Genomic DNA, 8,462 nt, shown 5'->3' with positions numbered 1-8,462 from the left:
ACACACACACACACACACACACACACACACACTATTTCAAAGACTAAATTTATTGGAGTTTAATCTTCCCATAAATTGCCTCTGTGAATTTCCCACACCATTCACTTCTTTGACGAGAGATGTCAGCTTCAAGGAGCACTTTTGACCTTGGCTCATGCACTGTTCTCTCAGATAAAACCAAAAACACCACCCCCAACCCCAAACAAACAGACAAACAGACAAAACGGCTTCAACTTAGACTGACTTTTCCTGTGATTGGACTCTAAATACAGAGGAGATATTCTCCAAAATGACATTTCATGATGTGTATTAGTAGGTGGCTAATAATCTTCACTTAAATTTAGGATGTTATTCTCTTCCAAATTAAAATAAATCTTACCCACTTCTGGAGCTACTCATCACAAAGACGGGTGACTGTCTTGGAACTCCCTGTAAACCCCGAGAGGCTGGGAACACAATGAACGTTTCTTCTATCCATGTCAATCATCAGCCATATTAATAGAGCGTTCACCTAGGCCATGCACTTTCGCCACATGGGAGATGATATGTAGGTGTCGGGGAGATTGAAAGGAAGAGTGATACAGCTATTCATACGCCTGCTGTGCAGTCTGTGGGAAGGGGCATCTAGCAGCCTGAGCCACATGCCAGCATGAACGCCGTTCAGTTTCCTTATGACGCCAGTGAAACAGCCATGCCGTCCCAGATACGTCTAAATGCAGCTCTATCTCGAGTGTTCAGGGTTCAGTCTTGAGGTCGAGGAGGTGAGTTGTGAGACAATTTTGGCCAATTTCCTCCACCCCACCTTCAATCAAAAGCATAGCCTTCACATGTACTTCTGTAAATCACAAAGTCTGTCTGTGCTCTATGACAGTCTGTAGCTTTTCCAGTCACAGAAACCAAAATTAGAAACCTTTAGACAGGCCGGAAATAGAAGCGTCTCAGAGGAAATGGTGCTGGGCCATGGGGCTCAACTTTCATTTCTGGTAGCTGTAAAAGGGAACTTTCTGGTGTAGTCTTCCTGGCTCAGATTTACCTCTATCCAGCTACTTGAAGCAGCATTTGTCACACAGAGTTTAATGAAGTATAATAAATGGTGGTTGTATGAACCTCAAAATCAGCCAAAGACACCCAAGATCAAGTTCTCAGCACAAAGGAGATTTATTTGTCCCAGAGGGACAAAGGGCAGGGAATAAAAGACAACAGCGGGAGATAAAGGAAAAAGAAGAGGAAAGGAACAAGGGAGAGGGGCAAGGGAGGTTTTTCCTAAAGGGGCAAAGGACTGCCTCTGGATAGAGAGGAGACAGATGTGGCCCATAGGCAAATGACAGTTTATAATGGTAAAGGGGGAACCCCCACTTTAGGATGAGTTCCTGATTTTTTTTTCATTTTTTTAATTAGGTATTTACTTCATTTACATTTCATAGTTCCTGAATTTTAATTGGGCCTGTTAATTGGGGGAGCCATAGGAGGCTTTTGATAGCTGGACTTCAATACTTTGATAGCTGGACCTTAGAAGTCAGTCTCAGGAAAAGCAAGCGGCCAAACAAGGGAATAGACCTGGGGGGCTAGCTTTAGAAATGTAGCCTAACTTTTTTTTTTTTTTTTTAATCAAGGCAGAGAGAATGGGTGGAGGGCAAGGATTGCCGGTGATGTGTTTGGCAGTCTCAGGGCAGCTATGGCCCCTTCGGTGATCATCCTTTGTGAGGGATCCAGTGGAGAAGACCAGGTCTTGCCTTCCATTCAGCTATGTATAACAAGGTCTGTTTCCATGGAGATTTGGAAGTCCTTTATCCTAGTACCATTTTCCTTAGCCAGGCTCTGCAGGCAGCATGTAAGCCCTACTGCTTTGTCTTCCTCCTGTCTAACCAACACTCAGTAAGAGTTCCTGCTACCCCTTGACTTCTCTGCGGACTGCCTAAAAATGAACGGTGGTGATCTTTATTAACAGAGAAGAATGTTCCAACTTAGCATCCTTTTCTTGTTTTGACTTGTATTACAAGTAAGATACCAGACCTACCAGTGTGCTTTTAGAGAGCCAGGCAGGAAAACCCAACACTGGGGGGCTTCGGTGCTGGGGATGACTAAGAAAAGGAGACCCCCATCTTGCTGAAACAGTGTGTTTTACACAGTCTGCTCAAGAGGATGGAGCTCCTCACCTCCCACACCACAGCTCTGCCTGTGTGGTGGAGCCTACAGTGTGTTGGGGAAGCTATGGTGTCTCACTATGCTCCCCCTTTCTTTTTCATCCAATTTGAAATTGCTCTGCAGATTTTCTTCTCCGCCATAAGAGCTTCTTAGTCTGCAAAACTATCCACCAAGCTTATGGAAGACTGCTTCAGTATTCTACTTCCAAAATGGAGCAAAGAATGGTGGAACCAAAGTCTGGAAAATATGGCTCTCTAGCAGGCCATCAAAGCCATTGTTTCTCAGTGCCAGGGCCCTGGACTGAGGTTGAGCTCTGACACTCAGTGTTAGCATTCTGTCTAAACTCCACCCTCACAGTTACCTGGTGACAGCCAGGTATGCTCCACCCCACAGTTCCCTGGCAGCATGGAGATAGGCCTGACCCACTATAAAAGGGCTTCTTGCCCCCTCCTCCCCACCTTCTTCCTTTCTCTTTGGCTCTTACTCCCTTGCTCTTCCCTCCCCCTCATTCCTCCCCCCACCCCCACCCAGGCCTCTACTACTGTCTTAACTCTCCTCCCCATGCCCTGAATAGACTCTATTCTATACTATACCTTCGTGGGCTGGTCCCTCAGGGGAAAGGGATGCCTTGGCATGAGCCCACTAACCATTCCCTTCCCCTACACCTCACCACACATCCATAGAACATAACCCCTCTCTCTTTATCTTTTTATAAACCCATCACTCAGTCCACGGCAAGGGACTGACTGCTCACAGCCCTTGCCTGAGCCAGTTGCTCTTCCTGTGAATGTGGAGAATGTCTAATCACTGGCAGATGTTGCCTCTTTTATTGCTCCTAAGTTCACAGCAGCTGGCCTTCCAAAGGGTAAACAGTAAAATAGAAGAGGATCTCGGAATGGAGGGAATCCTAGCAAGGCTGTTAGGAAAAGCACGGTCAGCATGTTGGGTTAAAGAAAAATCTTCCTTTCACTGAAGATGATTAGTACACAGATGTAATGTGATGGGGTTCGGAAGATGGCTCAGCAGGTAGAAATGCTTGCCCCACAAGCCTGGTGACCTGAGTTCCATCCCTGGGAACCATGGTGACAACTCATTCCAGACATTCTAATTTACATTTGTAAAAAGCAGCTTTAGGCCTGGAGTCACTGAATCAACAGGTTTGAATTGTGAGGCTGGATGATATATCTCCTTACCTTTTTTATAGAATGGAGGGAGGTGGGGGTGGGGGAGGGAGAGCAAGAGAGAAAAAGAAAGAGCTGAACTTCCAACTTGTCTCAAGCCATGGGTCAAAAGGATGGAAGTTTCTGCTGGACCCTCCAGTCCTTCTCAGGTGGCTCCTTCCTGCCCTTAGCTTGCCCAGGCAATGGCAATGACCAGACAATGGCCATCCTGAGCCAGTAATAATGTTCTCCTTCCTTTCTCCCAACAGATGCCTCAGCATTCCTTAGCCCCTGGAAGTCATATCTGAAATGTAACTTCTGTAGATGATGCAGAAGCCTAGAAGGCTTTGAAACAATTTGTAATCACCCTTTTCTGCCACACTATACTTTCCATTTCATATGGCTACCGAGGAAAGTGTATGGGCCTCCCATCCTTTGTCCACTAACATCATGTCAGTACAGAGTTTCTTGGCTCGACTCTTTTTAGGTTAGCCTTTTAATGAACTCACATCACTTTCACCAGCTGTCTGATGAGTATAGAGTTGGTTGGTAGAATGGCAAATAAGCCAATGTGCTATAAACAGAAGAGTGATGTGAGAGAAGCTACTGTAGGACCCCCATTTTGGGGGACCCCCCGAAGTCACGGGAGTCAGGATTTCCCAGGAAACATGAGAGGCCTTCTTGTTGTAAAAGCATGAGGTAGTTTAATGGCGGAGCTCCGGGCCAGCACGTACCTCATGCAGGAGGCAGAGGTGCCGACCACGTGGCCTGAAAGCTAGGGGTTTTTATAGGGGGAGTGGGAGGGGCTAGCAAGAATTGGCGCGGTTACTCATGATAGGCTCATTTAAATGGACACATTTGCAGGATGGTACGTGCAAAGGCAGGAATGCTAGGAGGCCTGAGGGGCGGGTTAGCGGAACATTAGGTTCAGTCCCAGAATGTTCCAACAATGGCCTGCTTGGGCGTGCCCAGGCTTGTCTCACTGTGCTCTCTGCCTCAGGCTTCCAAGCTTACAAACAACTATTTCTCTGGACATAAAGTTGCAGGAATCCCAGGCCTTAAATTTCATTTCTCTACACTACAAAGGTAAATATCCATCAGAGGGGTCCAATCCTGGGTAGGCAGCTGTTTGAGAAAGTATTTGCATGTTGTGGTGTTGGGGATGTAATCCCAGAGCCTTGCACATTATAAACAAGTTCTTTACTACTGTGCTACAACTAAAGCTTTTTAATATAAATATATTTAATATAATATATTAATATGAATAATATTTATATTATATAATATATCATATATTACATAATATACAACTATAATATAATTAATATTATATGTATTATATAAAATGTAGTACATAATACATATAATATTAAATATATAATAAATAATATATAATATATTATATAATATATAATATCATATATCACATAATATACATATATGTATACATATATATGTATATATGTACATAATATACAACTATAATATATTATAATTAATATTATATGCAATATGTATTATATAAAATATAATATAATTAATGATATATAGCAAACCTCCATCATGAAAACAGTCTATGAGTTCCATTTTTGGCACGTAAGCCAGAAAGCTTTCTGATACTCTTGGCCCATTTTCCCTAGGTGTTACCACAGGTGCTACTCTCTTAATTATCGATTAGGGGATGAGAGTGGGATTCGGAAGGTGAGGATGGCCTCATTGTTCAGTAGGCCAGCTCACCAAACCCCTAGGCAATAGCAACAAAACACAAAATAACTCATACCAAAGACAATAATAACAAATTTCACCTCTGAAGGCTCCACCCCAGATGGGCAGTTACCTTCTGCATTATCCTTGTTGCCAGGTGATTCTCAGGATGCTGCAATTGAGTGAGCACCCAGCCAATCTTCTGCCAGCCTGAGTGCGGGCTCAGGCGGTGTGACTGTGCACTGTCTCATCTGGCAAAGGAACTACAAAGCCCTGTAGCCCCTTTCTTTCTTTCTTTCTTCTTTCTTTCTTTCTTTCTTTCTTTCTTTCTTTCTTTCTTTCTTTCTTTCTTTCTTTCTTTCTTTCTTTCTTTCTTTCCCCACCTCTGGGATTGGACGAGAGAGGGAGCAGAGGTTAGTCCTAAAAGGTACAGAAGGCACATAGCATACATAGGACCTCACCAAAGGTCAAAGACCGCACAGGAGAAGAAGCACCCGAGCTGAGTGTGGGGAACACATTCAGAACACTCCCCCATCTGCCCCATACCCTTCTTCTTCCTTTGTCATTGGAGACAATACCTCATCAACCGAACGAGGGCCAGGGAGGGAGCTTTGGTAGGAGATAATGTATGGAAAGGCTTTCCTAGGAATTTCCTTTCAGCACTCAGCTGTGTACAGTGTCTGCATTGATTGCTGATTAATTCCCCAAACCTGAGGTTTGGACCTAAACCAAGGCAAAAGAGGCACACTTATTAATCCAGCTCAAACCTGAGCCAGGAGATCTCTTGACACCTTCCTTTGTCTGACCCTGGTTCTTCTCCGACTTTTGACCTGGAAGAATATCTGTCATTGTCAAATTACTGGATTTATCCAGAAGGAAACATTTTAAATCTTTGTTCCTTTATTTCAAAATTTGTGATCCTCACAGCACTACAGCCAGTAGCGCCTTTGGCCTTGATCCAGACCAAAGTACTTCCCACAGGAGTTTGGAAGCCTGGTTTGATGGCACACAGAGAACCCACATTTTTTGTTGATTTTACTGCCTAAATATTTGTAGACTCTGCCATCATCTCTCCCATATGCCATGTGAACAGTGTACTTTCTGAAGCCCCTCTCTTTCTCTAGAACGCTGCGTTCTAGATTCCCTACAGGTGGCAGCAGCAGCAGTTTTGTAGTTCTTAGGAGTGGTGTAGTGATCGCAAGTCTGTTGCTTTATATGACATCATGCTATGCCCTCAGGATAATACTCTACTGTGACCAAGGAGACTCTAACTTACCTATTAGACTCATTGTTCTCTACATCTGCACCTTATTGGTCCATTTTCATGCTTTTCATATACTATTTAGGGTGTTTCCCCACTATCTAGATTGCTGTCTCCCCCCCACCCCCGGCCCTGTTTTCTCTCCCCATCCCTCTACTCTCTGTGATGAGAAAGTCAAGCATTAGTGGAACCCACCTGAAACTTCAAGCTGTGTCTGCTCCGCCCTCACCTCCCACCTGTGCAGATCACCTCCCTTTGTTGTGTGGTCTCTGAGAAACACAATTTCTTCATTATATCATATTTGAATTATATCATCTATGACAAACCTATATGAATTATATCATGCTGGCAATTTTACACTCTTCCAGTATTTCACCTGACTGTAAACTCATTGAGAACAGAGGCTTTCTCCACACAGCCTGGTTTTATTGATTGTGTGTTGAATGAGCGGTCAGATCCAGTGCAGTGGGTTGGGCGGCTAGTCCCTGAAGGAGATCTATAAAATGCCAGGAAAGTTATGTGTGAGGAAAGGAAAATTGACATTTCGTAGGTTTTCAGCATGGCTACTCTGGATGAGCACACCAAGAAGTATTTTCCTTTTCAGTTTTTCTACATTTCCTGGGCAGGAAAATGACAAGGTGTTGAAGAAAGTGAGACTTGGGGGAAATGTATTAAACTGATTTCTTACCTCTGCTGGGGAACTATAGCAGAAGCTTTCAGTAGGGTAAGAGAAGCCAAAATTGGAACCAGCTCACGGAGTGGGAGGCAAAGAAATGGCAGTGAATATAGATCACCCTTGGCAGGTTTGTGGGCTAAAATGGACAGGAGAAATAAAACAGCTGACTCAAAGCTAGTGGAATCAACTGAAGATAGTTTAGCCGAGTGAAAAGCTTTACAATAATAATGACAGAAAAGACTTGTGGGATGAAGGGGAGGGCAGAAGACAGTGAGGAAAGTTTGTGTGTGGGGTAAGGGGTAGGAAAGGGAGGGAGTGGGAGGTGCCAGCACCTCTCAGTGAATAGCTGTTGAGTTAGTAAGGATCTAATGAAGAAAACATTAACTCCGTGGAAAAAACAATATGATGACCAAGATACATCAGCAAGATGAGCTGCCTGCCAGAACTCAGATTCCATCTCAAGGGCTCTCAAGCAACTAGCCGCCAGGCACAGATCTGCAGGCAGAAAAGTGTAGATGTTTATACCAGAGATTCTGGTCGTCATGAGGTTGGCCTTTTATGTAAACTCTCTCTGGTTTTCAAATGTGACAACTAATTTAAACAAATGCCAACCCGGGAGCTAGAATCCAGTCCATTGCTAAGCTCTTGATGACACGTATACATGTCATAAAGCTCATATGATATTTAGCAGTTCTATTGAGATATAATTCACAACTGTAATTCATCCACTTGAAATACGTCGATTAGCTGCTTTTAGGAAATTCACAGATATTTAGCCACAATCATAGACAACTTAAAACATTCTCAATAACTAAAGAAACTCCCAGGGCCTCTTCCGTAAGCACCATGAGACTGTAGATGTGCCTGTTCAGTCTCATGGGCATGCACTCATAATATGCCATTGGATTATTTGTGTGTGCATATAATGGACTTCTGTCTTCTTTGGGGAACACAAGAAGCAGAGATAAAAGAATGGGAAGACTTTGAAAGGAAAGCCAGGCTGTGCCAAGGGGAGCAGAAGATGAAAGATGTAGAGAGAATGAAGCTGGAACAGAGAAGGGGATATGTGACCTCGCCCCTGGTTTTTTTTGCTTGACAGCAACAAAGTCCAAGATTATGTAAACTTCCAATAACTACCAGCTGGAGCTGATTCCCAGCCCAGTGTGATATCATGCTTCATGAACGCCCAAGGTCGCAGGTGAGAAAGATTTCCATAGTGTTGGAGAGGCATGGAGCTCTTAAAAGGCTGTTCATATTCTAGGTAGCAAACTCAAGTCAGAAGGCTGGGAGAGAGGCTGAGGAGATGGTTATGTCAATAAAGCACTTGTCATGAAATCCCACGAAGACCTGAATTTGATCTAAGGCTCCCATGTAAAAGCCATGGTGACACATGCCCATAACTCCACTAACCAGGGAAGGGAGACAGCGGGTGCCTGCCTGGGGCTCCCTGGCCAGTCTACGCTAATCAGCAAGCTGATCAATAAGAGAACCTGTCTCAAGTAATAAGGTGGGAAAT

This window comes from Mus pahari, chromosome 13, assembly GCF_900095145.1.
Source record: "Mus pahari chromosome 13, PAHARI_EIJ_v1.1, whole genome shotgun sequence".
NCBI classification, from domain to species: Eukaryota; Metazoa; Chordata; class Mammalia; order Rodentia; family Muridae; genus Mus; species Mus pahari.
The sequence above is the reverse complement of the archived record's forward strand: the minus strand, read 5'-3'. Positions refer to the sequence as shown.